Source organism: Eptesicus fuscus, chromosome 12 (genome assembly GCF_027574615.1).
Source record: "Eptesicus fuscus isolate TK198812 chromosome 12, DD_ASM_mEF_20220401, whole genome shotgun sequence".
Taxonomy (NCBI): domain Eukaryota; kingdom Metazoa; phylum Chordata; class Mammalia; order Chiroptera; family Vespertilionidae; genus Eptesicus; species Eptesicus fuscus.
The window spans coordinates 14,878,428-14,892,638 of NC_072484.1; the positions used below are offsets into that span (position 1 = coordinate 14,878,428).

The following is a 14,211-nucleotide window of genomic DNA, read 5'->3' on the forward strand; positions in this document are numbered from 1 at the left end:
ACATTATAGATTTTGGGCATAACAAAAGGATTTACTTAGCTTTACAGTCTAAGTCTACCTCTTTTTTCAATGTTTCTAAGATGAACTGAGTCTTCTTGCTAAAGAGGGAAATATTTCCATGTTCTTTTTTATTTTCAGAAAGATGGCCTTATACATTGGTATTTATTTAATACTAGAGGCCCCATACACAAAATTCGTGCAAGGGTAGCCTTCGCAGCCCCAGCTGCCTCAGCCCTCACAGCTCCGGCTGCCTTATGGCCCTGCAACCCCGCCCCCCACCCACTGGTCATTCTAGAAGGTCGTTCCGGAAGGTCACTCTGCCACCTGGTCTAATTAGCATATTAGCTCTTTATTATATAGGATTGACTATGGCCTAATTGTGGCTTTCTATAGCACTAAATCATGTCATACTGTGGCTTAGCAATGCATAATTAAAGCTTAATTCCCTTGATGAGTATGTAAAATATCAAATTATTTAATTTATAGAATATGAGAGCAGAAGATAGTTTTATTGAGAATTAGGACTATGGTTCTTAGAAAAGTCTTTTTCTCTAGTAAATACCTGAGGTGAAAGACATTAAAATGGTACCTGGGAAGATGGGCACCGGTCATTTAAGTTAATGTACATTAGCTGCTTGATAACTTGGTTTTAAAAAAAAAAAATACTACTACCTAGAGTTGATTACTGAAGTATTTAAAATAGTTTTGCTTTTCATTTGGCTGATATACACCCAAAAGAAAATTTTTTCATGGTCTAAAGTTTTCTTTTTTCACAATTCATTTCCCCCCCATATTATTTTATTTAAGTTTTCACAAGTTTGTCCAGAATGTATTCTCAGAAGAAATCTCTTCCTGTTAGTCATATCATTTTGGAGACATTTCTCTCATTCAGTATTACATTTTAGTTTACTCAGATTCTTGATTCCCATATATATGTACACTGTTCCAACAGACATTAAATATGACTTAGAGCAGCGGTTCTCAACTGGGGGTGATTTTGCCCCCGGGAACATTTGGCCTACAGATGTTTTTGATTGTCACAACTGGAGCAGTGCCACTGACGTCCAGTGGATGGGAGCCAGGGATGCTGCTAAACATTTACAATGCACAGGACAGCCCCCACACAAAGAACTATCTGACCCGAAATATCAGTAGTGCTGAGGTTGAGAGACCCTGATTTAAAGTGAAATGAAGTGGGCCAGTGGCGGGTGTGTGTTTCCCTGTCTTTGGCACTCTTATTCCTGGTTTTATGGCACAAAGGGTAAAGAGACTTTGCAGTACAGTGACTTTGAGAACAATCTGCTGTGTGTTCTGTTTAGTCTGACTACAGTAGTGAATTCCTCCTTAGTTTGATGCCATTTGTTCTTCACTATTAAAATGATGCCATTGTCTTGTTGTTGTTGTTTTTTACAATTTTCAACCCATTTATTTTTGCGTGTGAAATGGTTATTACCAAGTCTATATAAGCTTAGGATTCCACTTAAAAGAAGTGTTTTCATGAAAGCCTTCAGAGCTCAGTTGTATGTCCTATATCAGGGAGTAGCACTGAATTTGGCATATGACTTATGACCTTATTTTCAACTTCCAAGAAATCCTCTCAGTAGCTATTTTTCACCATGCTCTAATGGCAAACGTACCAGCTTCTGTACAGACACTTCTAATCTCAGCACCAGTGCTATTTGGACACAGTCACGCTAATAATTCAAATCTGGTACCTCTTTCAACACTCATTTAATGTGCATAATCTTAAAAATGATCAGGTAAGCTAAATTCACAGGTATCTAAAGATATCATTAGATATCTTTCTATCTAATCTCCCTGGTCACATCAGTGCTGGATTCAAAGTGGCAGGTCTCTTAGTGGCCATCAACACTTTATTTATTTTCTTATTAAATGTATTGGGGTGAGATTGGTCAACATCATATAGGTTTCAGGAGTGGGTTTCTATGTTACAAGATCTGTAATGCACAGTGTACCCACCACCCAAAGTCAAATTTCTCCTGTCACCATATATTAGGACCCCCTTCTCCTCCCATCCCCTTCCCTCTGCCAACCACCACACTACTCCTTTTGTTCACAAGTTTCAGTTGTATATCCCACATATGAGTGAAATCATATGGTTCTTAGCTTTTTCAACTTGTTTCAGTTAGCATAGTATTCTCAAGGTCCATCCATGTTGTTGCAAATGGCAGTATCTCATCCATTCTTATGGGTGAGTAGTATTCCATTGTGTACATGTACCACATCCTCTTTATCCAGTCCTCTATCGCAGGACACTTTGGTTGTTTCCAGGTCTTGGCTACTGTGAATAATGCTGCAGTGAACATGGGGGTGCATATATCTTTGCAAATACATGATTTGTTGTTTTTCGGGTATATACCCTGGGTCATATGGTAGCTCTATTCTTAATTTTTTGAGGAATCGCCAGACTGCTTTTCATAGTGGTTGTACAGTCTACATTCCCACCAACAGTAAATGAGGGTTCCCCTTTTTTCCACAATATCTTCAGCACTTATTATTGCTTGTCTTGTTGATAATGGACACTCTAACAGGTGTGCGGTAGTATTATTAAAAGAGATTAAAAAAGACACAACAAATAGAAAAAACATCCCATGTTCATGGATTGGAAAAATCAACATAGTTAAAATAGCCATATTACCATTTTAATGCAATCCCCATCAAAATCTCAATGTCATTTTTTAAAGAAATAGAAAGAGAAATCATCAGATTTGTATGGAACCACAGAAGACCCCAAATAGCCAAAGCAATCCTGAGAAAAAAGAACGAAGCTGGGATTATCACACTATCTAACTTCAAATTATACTACAGAGCTACGATAATCAAAACATCAGCACTTGAATGATTTGATCCTCAAGGATCAAAACCATCCAGCTGATTGCTCATTTTCAACATTGTTCTCTGTACTTCATTGTCACCTCCAGCACCGCCATTAAAATGAGCCCCTCCAATATCAATTTCATTAAAGAAGGTAAGGCAGGGTTTTTTTTCCCCTGGCCATTTCAAAGACCTCTTGAACCATTTGTGTCCCCTCACTAACGTATTTCTGTACAGATTCAGATCCAGTAACTCAAATGAAGCAACTGTAAGTTCTATTAGCAACTGCCCCAGCAAAGAGTGTCTTGCTTGTACCCAGTGGACCATAGAGCAGCATACCTTTGGGAGGCTCAACACCAAGGTTAACAAACCTCTCTGGGTGAAATAGAGGGGTTTCAACTTTTTGAAGTTTCTCAGTCTGTTCCCCACATCACTGTATGTGACATCAGGTTTCCCCTCTACCTGAATCATGGTAACTGTTGGGTCAATCTTGGGAGGCAGTGGAATGTGAATTTGAAACTTATTTCTGTCCACACAAATGTTCTGTAGATGCTACCTGATCACTGAGGTCCACCACAAACTCGGCTAACTGCTTCACGTTGATAATGGCCTTCGGGTCCTCTGTATCAGCATTGATTTTATTTGAACATCTCACAAACCACAAAGGCTGTTCACTCTAGAGTGTTTACTTATCTACAGCCAAATATCAGAGTGCTGGTGGGGCCAGGCCAGTATCAGACTCTTTTTGTTTGTTTTGTTTATCCCATATAATAATTTTTCTTTATTATTAGCTGTCATCATTTTTTTTTTCATTGTTTAAAGTATTACATATGTCTCCTTTTTCCCTGATTGACCCCTCCCTGGCCACTCCCAGCCCCCAGGACAAGCTCCCACTGCCCCAGTGTCTGTGTCCATTGGTTATGCTAATATGCATGCATACAAGTCCTTTGGTTGATCGCTTACCCCCACCTTCCCCTCCCTTCTCTCTGAGGTTGGACAGTCTGTTCGGTGTTTCTTTGTCTCTGGACCTATTTTTGTTCATCAGTTTATGTTGTTCATTTTATCCCACATATGAGTGAGATCATGTGATATTTATCTTTCTCCGACTGGCTTATTTCGCTTAGCCTAATGCTCTCCAGGTCCATCCATGCTGTTGCAAATGGTAAAAGTTCCTTCTTTTTTACTGCAGCGTAGTATTCCATTGTGTAGATGCACCACAGTTTTTTAATCCACTCATCTCCTGATAGGCACTTAGGCTGTTTCCAAATCTTAGCTATTGTAAATTGTGTTGCTATGAACATAGGGGTGCATATATCCTTTCTGATTGGTGTTTCTGATTTCTTGAGATGTATTCCTGGAAGTGGGATCACTGGGTCAAATGGGAGTTCCATTTTTAACTTTTTGAGGAAACTCCATCCTGTTCTCCGCAGTGGCTGCACCAGTCTGCATTCTCACAACAGCGCACAAGGTTTCTTTTTCTCCACATCCTCGCCAGCACTTATCATTTGTTGATTTGATGATAGCCATTCTGACAGGTGTGAGATGGTACCTCATTGTTGTTTTGATTTGCATCTCTGGGATGATTAGTGACTTTGAGCATGTTTTCATATGTCTCTTGGCCTTTTGTATAGCCTCTTTCGAAAAGTGTCTATTTAGGTCATTTGCCCATTTTTTTATTGGATTGTTTATCTTCCTTTTGTTAAGTTGTATGAGTTCCCTGTCAGTTTTAGAGTTTAAACCCTTATCAGAGATGGCATTGGTAAATATGTTCTCCCATGCAGTGGGCTTTCTTGTTGTTTTATTGGTTTCTTTTGCTGTGCAGAAGCTTTTTATTTTGATGTAGTCCCATTTTTTTAAATTTTCTCTTTAGTTTCCATTGCCCTAGGAGCTGTATTGGTAAAGATATTGCTACGACAAATGTTTGCTATGCTTTCTTCTAAGATTTTTATGGTTTCCTGTCTTATGTTTAAGTCCTTTATCCATTTTGAGTTTGTTTTTGTGTATGGTGTAAGTTGGTGGTCTAGTTTCATTTTTTTTTCAAGTATCTGTCCAATTTTCCCAACATCATTTATTGAAGAGACTGTCTTGACTCCATTGTATGCTCTTGCCTCCTTTGTCAAATATTAATTGAGCGTTATGGCTTGTGTCGATTTCTGGGTTCTCTGTTCTGTTCCACTGGTCTATGTGTCTGTTCTTGTGCCAGTACCAAGCAGTTTTGAGAACAGTGGCTTTGTAGTATAGCTTGATATCTGGTATTGTGATCCCTCCAACATTGTTCTTCTTTCTCAAGATTGCTGCAGCTATTCAGGGTCTTTTTTTATTCCAGATGAATTTTTGGCGAGTTTGTTCTAGGTCTTTGAAGTATGCCGTTGGTATTTTAATGGGGATTCCATTGAATATAGATTGCTTTGGGTAGTATGGACATTTTAATGATGTTGATTCTACCAATCCATGAACATGGTATATTCTTCCATGTGGTCATGTCTTCTATCTCTTTTTTCAGCATCCTGAAATTTTCTGAGTATGGGTCCTTTATCTCCTTGATTAAATCTATTCCTAGGCATCTTAATTTTTTTGTTGCAATGGTAAATGGGATTGCTTTTTTAGTTTCTTTTTCTGTGAGTTCATTATTGGTGTATAAAAAAGCCATAGATTTCTGGGTGTTAATTTTGTATCCTGCTACATTGCCAAACTCATTTATTAGGTCTAGTAGTTTTTTGATGGAGTCTTTGGAGTTTTCTAGGTACAATATCATGTCATCTGCGAATACGGACAGTTTTACTTCTTCTTTTCCAATTTGGATGCCTTTTATTTCTTCTTCTTGTCTAATCACAATGGCTAGTACTTCCAGTACTATGTCAGACAGGATTGGTGAGAGTGGGCATCCCTGTCTTGTTCCCGTTCTTAGGGGAAATGGTTTTAGTTTGCCCGTTGAGTATGATGTTGGCTGTGGGTTGTCATATGTGGCTTTTATTATGTTGCGGTATGATCCTTCTATTTCCACCTTGCTGAGAATCTTTATCAAGAAAGTGTGTTGGATTTTGTCAGACGCTTTTTCTGCATCAATGGATAAGATTATATGGTTTTTATCTCACGGTTTGTTTATGTGGTGTATCATGTTTATTGATTTGTGGATATTGTACCATCCTTGCATCCCCGGAATAAATCCCACTTAGTCATGGTGTATGATCTTTCTAATGTAATGCTGGATTCAATTTGCTAGAATTTTGTTGAGAATTTTGGCATCTATGTTCAGGAGGGATATTGGCCTGTAATTCTCTTTCTTTGGATTGTCTTTATCTGGTTTTGGGATTAGGATAATGCTGGCTTCGTAGAAAGAGCTTCGAAGTGTTCCTTCCTCTTGAATTTTTTGGACTAGTCTGATGAAGATAGGTTTTATTTCTTCTTTGAATGTTTGATAAAACTCCCTTGTGAAGCCGTCTGGTCCAGGGCTTTTGTTTGTTGGAAGTTTTTTTATGACTGCTTCAATTTCTTCCATAGTTATTGGCCTATTCAGATTTTTTTATCCCTCCTGGTTGAGTTTTGGAAGGTTGTATTTTTCTAGGAATATGTCCATTTCTTCTAGGTTGACCATTTTGTTGGAATAAAGTTGCTCATAGTATTTTTTTTTTTACGATTCTTCATATTTCTGTGGTGTCTGTTGTTATTTCTCTTCTTTCGTTTCTGATTTTGTTTATTTGAGTCCTCTCTCTTTGCTTCTTTGTGAGCCTGGCTAGAGGTTCATCAATCTTATTTATCCTTTCAAAGAACCAGCTCTTGGTTTCATTGATCTTTTGTGTTGCTTTTTTGGTCTCTATGTCATTTATTTCTGCTCTGATCTTTATTATTTCCTTCCTTCTGCTCTGGGCTTTTCTTGTTGCTCTCTTTCTAATTCTTCAAGTTGCAGATTTAGATGGTTTATTACCAGTTTTTCTTGTTTTTTTGAGCTAGGCCTATAATGCTATGAAATTCCCTCTCAGGACTGCTTTTACTGTGTCTCAAAGATTTTGGATTATTATGTTTTCATTGTCGTTTGTTTCCAGGATGTTTTTTATTTCCTCTTTGATCTCTTTGGTAACCCACTCATTGTTTAATAGTATGCTCTTCAGCCTCCAAGTGTTTGACTTTTTGTGATTGTTTTTACTGTAGTTGATTTCTAATTTATGCCATTGTGATCTGAGAAGATGCTTGATATGATTTCAGTCCTCTTGAATTTGGAGAGACTTTGCCTGTGTCCCAATATGTGGTCTGTAGTTTTTGGGGTGGAATGTTCTAAAGATGTTTATTAAGTTCATCTGATCTAGTGAGTCGTTTAGGATTGCTGTTTCTTTGCTAATTTTTTGTCTAGAGGATTTATCCAGTGATGTTAATGGGGTATTAAATTCTCCTACTATGATTGTATTGCTGTCAATCTCTCCCCTGATATCTTCCAGAAGTGTTTTTTTTTAATGTATTTGGGTACTCCTGCATTGGGTGCATATATGTTTACCAGAATTATATCCTCTTGTTGTATCGATCTCTTTAGAATTAAGAAGTGGCCTTTCTTGTCTCTTGTTATGGTCTTCACTTTGAGGTCTATTTTGTCAGATTTAAGTATTGCTACCCCAGCTTTTTTTTTTTTCATTTCCATTTGCCTGATAGATATTTTTCCATCCCTTCACTTTCAGTCTGTGTGAGTCCATTGTTCTGAGGTGGGTCTCCTGTAGACAGCATATATATGGGTCATGTTTTCTTATCCATTCAGTCACTCAGTGTCTTTTGATTGAAGCATTTAATTCTTTTACGTTTAATATTATTATTGATAGGTACTTGTTTGTAGCCATTTCTGTGCTTTATGCCTGTTTTCCTTCCTCCCTTTCTATTTCTTCTTTTTACAGCATTCCCTTCAGCATTTCTTGCATTGCTGGCTTTGTAGTGATAAACTCGTTTAGCATTTTTTTTTGTCTGCGAAGCTCCTGATTTCTCCTTCAGTTTTGATTGATTGTCTTGCTGGATAGAGTATTCTTTGCTTTGCATCACTTTGTATACTTCATTCCATTCCCTTCTAGCTTGGTGTGTTTCTTTGAGAAATCATTTGTTAATCTGATAAGGGATCCTTTGTAGGTAACTCTCTCTCTTGCAGCCTTTAAGATTCTCTTTTTGTCGTTAACCTTTGCCATTGTAATTATGACGTTGCTGAGAGGTTTTTTTTTTTATCAAGAAATGGTGTTGGATTTTGTCAAATGCTTTTTCTGCGTCAATTGATATGATTATGTGATTTTTGTCTCTCAATTTGTTTATGTGATATATCACATTTATTGATTTTTCATCATTTTACTTTCTCATTTTTTATTTTTTGCCACCCTTTTCTTCCTCACTTATCCCTTTTTCATCCTGTTACTCTAATGTTCCTGCTTTAGTTTTTCTCTCTCCTTTCTTTTTTCCCCTTGTTAACAATTGATCACCTATGGATATGTTTTCCATTAGGTTTTAGAGAGAATGGGGAAGGGCTGGAGAGGCAGAAACATTGATGTGAGAGACACATGAATTGGTTGTCTCCCACATGCACCCTTACTGGGGCCAGGGATGGCACCTGCAACCCAGGTATGTGCCCTTGACTAGAAATCGAACCCTTAATCCTTTGGTGTGTGGGCCGATGGTCTAACCACTGAGAAACACCTGCCAGGGCTAGTGTCAGGCTCTTTAATATGAGTGAGCTCATTAATTTTCTTGAGAGGTTGTTGAATGTCATCTTCAACCTGCTTGATCTTCCTAGATTCATTATACAAAATGTATTGAGTACATACTTAGTACAAAGTGTGAGAAAAGGCCACGAACTGTATTTATACTCACAAATCAGGAAATTAGGATAGGTAGAATTTCAATTTCTTTTCTCCCCACTGTATCACTTAACAGTCAACTGCAGGAATAGCTTGGGGTACTAGTAGCACAACAGCTCTCACAGCACTTTTGCCAATCTGACAAATAGATAGGTAACAGCTCTGACCATAAGTTTCAGCAAATCAATCTCACTCTCATCCAGAGCTTGGGTGGGCTTGTCGTCCTCATCCTCTCCATTTTTTCTCTGATTCACACTGAGGTAATTGGCAATTTAGGAGATCAAACTGCCTCAGCTCTGTAGTAATTACACAGCCCATGCCATTGTCTTGTGGCTGTTCTGTTGAGAGACTGAGCGGCGAGCATTGCATATCAGTCCTCAGTCTTAGATTGTACTTTCTCCACTGGTCAACACACTAGAGTCTTAAATTTGTGCTTCAATTTAAATCCTAGTGTGTCAGCATATCTTACTAATGTGTTGCTAAATATCTAGACCAGGGGTCCTCAAACTTTTTAAACAGGGGGCCAGTTCACTGTCCCTCAGACCGTTGGAGGGCCGGACTATAGTTTAAAAAAACTATGAACAAATTCCTATGCACACTGCACATATCTTATTTTGAAGTAAAAAAACAAAACGGCAAAAACACTCGCATGTGGCCCGTGGGCCGTAGTTTGAGGACGCCTGACTAGACTCTAGATTCTAGAGAAAGGTATATTTACCTATACATAATATGCAGACCCATTTAATGTTGACATTCTGTCCACAAGTTTTTTACTACAAAAATGATTGCTAATTTTTTTAAATCAACATTGCTTGTTTTTTATATCTATATATTTTATTGATTTTTTACAGAGAGGAAGGGAGAGAGATAGAGAGTTAGAAACATCAATGAGAGAGAAACATCGATCAGCTGCCTCCTGCACACACCCTCCTGGGGATGTGCCCAAAACCAAGGTACATGCCCTTGACCGGAATCAAACCTGGGACCCTTCAGTCCGCAGGCCGACGCTCTATCCACTGAGCCAAACCGTTTAATGCAACATAGCTTGGTTTTGTTTCTAATCTACCCACCAAATTGTGTTAATATAAGCATCAACACAAAAGAAAATTCCTTGCCTTCAGCCACTATGATTTCTCATTCTGTCCCTTTGTGACTGTTTATTTGGCTGCAGCAGAATTTTGGGAAAGTCGCAACCACCTGTAGGCCATTAACATGAATAGCTACAGAAGCAAACGTGGGAGGTGGAACTGACAGATCCTGCGATTTCCCTTTTTCTCTTTTGTGGAGACAATTCTTTGCAGTTGTTTTGCAATCTTACTGCTTTTATATTGGGATATTTATCAGTCTATAGCAGCGATTTTCAACCTTTTTCATCTCATGGCACACATAAACTGATTACTAAAATTATGTGGCACACCAAAAAATGGATTTTTTGCCAATCTGACAAAAAGATAGGTATAATTTTGATTCATTCACACTAAACTTAGACTTTTGTTGTGTTGGCTGCTGTCATATTTTAATTTGACACTCTAAGGGAAAAGAGGTCAGTGCCCCTGGCTACATAGTCAGGTATTGCATGTTTTTTTTAAATTCTTGGGGCACACGGTTTAAAACCACTGGTCTATAGTGCTTACAGGTCATGCACATGGTCGATTTTCTTTTAGGAACATTGTAATAGCAGTAATTAGAGAACCTGTGATCTTCCCTCATCTAAAAGAGACTCGATGGGACCTAATCGAATGCCTCACTTAGCTGCTTCTGCATCTGGTTTTCAGGCTCCCAGGTAGCACCTCTGCGATGGTCAGGAAGTGCTATTGTCAGGGGCGGGCTGACTCACCTTTGGGCCTTCGGGAAACATCAAAGTGCTGAGTTGGTTTACATCTCTTGTGCTTTTACAGGGGCTGATTGGCATCTGGTATTGTGCGCAGTGCTTTAAAAGATAGGAAATTAATATAAATTTTGCTTATGAAATCCAGAATTTTGGTTATTGGGGAATAAGTCTTACTCATTCTTTGAAAAGTGGTCAGATGTCTGGAATAAATAGAAGTTTCTGAAGAGCTTACATACTTAATTTAATTTAATGATGCTGATTCTTCTCTTAGTGGGAAAAATGAAATTAAGTAATTCTTATTTGATCAGTTTTCTGGCGTTTTGAGTGGAACTTTAGAAAGCAGTGGTATTGTGTAACATATCCTCAAGAAGCTAGAAAGTGCATTTAAAATTAGGGCTATTGGGTTAGCTATGCTTGAGAGGAAATGAATAATATGGAGAATTTGAGGTAGAATTTAGTTCTTTGAACTGATTCAAACAGAAATTGTGTATATTTAAAACAATGCATTAGGACTCCCAGAATTTATAATATAATTATAGATTTTTTTCTATTTTGAATATAGGATAATTCTTTTTTAAAAAAAGATTTTTTTATTGATTTCAGAGAGGAAGGGAGAGGGAGAGAGAGATAGGAGAGAATCATCGATTGGCTGCCTTCTACATGCCCCTACGGGAATTGAGCCTGCAAACTGGGCATATACCCTGACCGGGAATTGAACCTCGACCTCCTGGTTCATTGGTCGATGCTCAACCACTGAGCCACGCTGGCCAGGCTAGGATAATTCATCTTGATATTTCCATATCAGTGTTAAAATGGTTTTAAATATATTATGAAAGAGTAATTGCTACAACTGATACTGATGGGAGCAGCTTTAATAACTTTAGTTGCTCTTTTTAAAAAATAAAAGGCCAGTAGAGGGAGCTCAAGAACTGTTTAGTTGTGTGTGTTTAAGAAATGCATCAAGAAAATGTTTTTGGTGTTGATTTATTCATTTATACAAAACATATATTGATTATATACTTAGTACAAAGTGTGAGAAAAAGCCAAAAAATGTATACTTACAAATCAGGAAATTGGGATAGGTAGAATTTCAGTTTCTTTTTTTCACACTGTATTCCTTCACAGTCAACTGCAGGAATAGCTTAGGGTAACAACAGCACAACAGCCCTCACAGCATGTTTGACATAGTTATTCTCCCCTTCCTCCCCATCCTCGTCCTGGATGCTCCCATGCTCCCGCTTCTGGTGATCTCTATGGGCTTGGACTTTCTCCATCTGAGAAGCCCCTACCAACAGTTTTACAAAAATAAAGTCTTAAGGTTGCATCAGGCCTGACTGTTGGGAAGGCAGACCAGCTGGTAATGGCAGGCTCTTCATCCGTCTGTTGTGCCGTTGACCAGTGGGGACACTTGAATTTGGAAGCCACGGTGCTGTGGCTGAATTACATCCCACCAGATGGCAATGTTCTTTGTCTTTAAAAAGAAGCTGCCAGTGTTGGCCCAGCTCTCACTTGTCTGCTCATTGTCCAGAAACCAACATCTACCAGTTTTTGGCATTAAATTTAAGTGAATAAAACCCACTCTTCCTACTACCCATAAAAACTGGCACTTGCCAATTGTTTTTTAGAGCATTACGCAGCTCTAGGGCTCCCTCTACTGATACTGGATTAACAAGTAGCTTCATTAACAAATGTAAACTCTTCCCAGAAGGTTTCAGAGTCCTGCATAATCAGAATAAACAGTGCAAGAAGAGAGCCAGAAGGGGCTGGTTGCACGGAGCTATCTGGCTTCTGTTGCCTGATGCTGCAGAGCCTGGAAATAGGCCCATGAAAAGGACTAGTCCGTGCTTGGGGGTGTGGGTAGGTCACAGATAGGTGCGTAGGTCTTGTGTTTCTCTGGGGGCAGTGAGCAGTTCTGGGTTGTTCCAGAGAAAAGCAGAGACATCCTGGAAAGACAAAGCTTTAATGCGTTGGTCTGCTCCTATACTTGGCTTTCCATTGTTTTAACCCTCAGTTCAGCTTCCTTTCAGTGTCTGAACTTAGACTGTGGCCCAGTACCCTGAATTATAAGTAAAGGACCACACAAATTTCATAGGTTTGAGGTCTGGTAACTTGTATCGGTGTACTTTAAATGGAATTTTTATTTGGGTAGCATAAGTAAAGTAGCACTCCTTTGTTGAAATCCTGTCTCACATGTAGAAACTTCCTACGTACAACTTCTTGGTTGGGGTGAACCAGAACTTTGGTTCATGGCTCAGGTTAAAGGGTTATACAGACGCTGGCACACTGACTGTGAGTCTTGTTTCGGGTAAGGAATTGGTTGATATTGCCAGGTAAGATGACACAGGCTGAATTTTGATCAGTTGCTTCTTAGAAGGAGTGAAACTTTAGCTAATTTAACTTTTGGAAAAGATGCTGTTATAGTTATGTGGACGGAAAGTTTCATGACTACTAGTATGTGAGGAAGCGTGGAGTCTGGTGAGGGATGTCAAGGTGAGGTTTACACGCAGAACCACATGGTGAGTCCTGTAGTGGGGGTGCCCAGGCAGTATGGGAGGGGGAGGAGGGAACAGGGGTGCCATTAACATGGAGGAGTAAGCAGCGGGAGGCAGACAGCAGGTGCCAAGTGGACTAGGGTTGCTGGAGACTAACAGGAGCGTAAGAGCCCCTTGTGTGGCGTCAGTCTGTGGGGGTGCGATCATGGAGAGCCTTGTATTCACTGTGAGGAGCAGGGCTTGACTGCACAATGTTGGAGGACTTCAGATCTTTGTTTTAAAGGGGCCCCTTTGGGGCCACATAGAGGATAGATATGAGGGTGGTAAGAAAAGGGGGACAGTGACCAGTTAGGAGATTATTAGAACAACCAAGGCAAAAGATGGTGCTATACCAAAGCTGTAGTTCTAGAGAGAGAAGGTGGTGTGATCTTCCAGGGCCTTGGGTTGTCTCTGGAGATTAAAGTGAACTTTAACAGTTTAGAATGAGCTAGGAGGGCACTCATTCTTTAGAGCAGGGGTCCTCAAACTTTTAAACAGGGGACCAGTTCACTGTCCCTCAGATCGTTGGAGGGCCGGACTACAGTTTAAAAAAAACAACTATGAACAAATTCCTATGCACACTGCACATACCTTATTTTGAAGTAAAAAAACAAAACGGCAAAAACACCCGCATGTGGCCCGCGGGCCGTTGTTTGAGGACGCCTGCTCTAGAGCAATGTTGTTTGTAGTAATGCTAGATGAGATTATCAGGCGGTCAGTACTCATCTGTGGTTTTCTACTCTATGTCATATATGTATTGATTCTCTAAAAAGACCAGCAGATCATTTTTGTACTTCATTGATTAATTCAACTTTACATTTGGTGATATAAGCCATTAAATAATTATCATTTTATTTTGGACAGTTGTGTATTGATCCATTAAAAAAACAATAGAGTTGGAATCCCCATGTTTCCTTTTATCTTCCTTTAGAGTGTGTGTGCGTGCATGCACACTGATTTCTACACCCCTCAAAAGTAAACCCATTCCGTGTATCTCCTGGATCTCTTTCCTCAGCATGCCCATCCCTGAATTCCAAATAACTTTAGCAGTTCCTAACCATTTCTGTGGCTTTTCCTCCCTTCTCCTCTTCATTTAGATTAAAAAATAAAATGCTATGTAGAACTTAAAAGAAAAATCTATTCTTGGAGTAGAATATTAGTATTAGCAAGTATAGGAAACTTTATGATGTAAATG

The 14,211-nt window shown here is 39.1% G+C and overlaps 1 protein-coding gene and 1 pseudogene across 1 annotated transcript in view; one reads left to right on the forward strand and one right to left on the reverse strand.

Annotated features, from left to right (window-relative positions):
- Nucleotides 1-14,211, forward strand: part of RALGAPA2 (Ral GTPase activating protein catalytic subunit alpha 2) — a 288,867-nt gene that overhangs the window by 98,536 nt on the left and 176,120 nt on the right. The gene's annotated exons all lie outside the window — the stretch shown is intronic.
- Nucleotides 1,515-11,759, reverse strand: LOC103285790 (26S proteasome regulatory subunit 7-like; annotated as a pseudogene).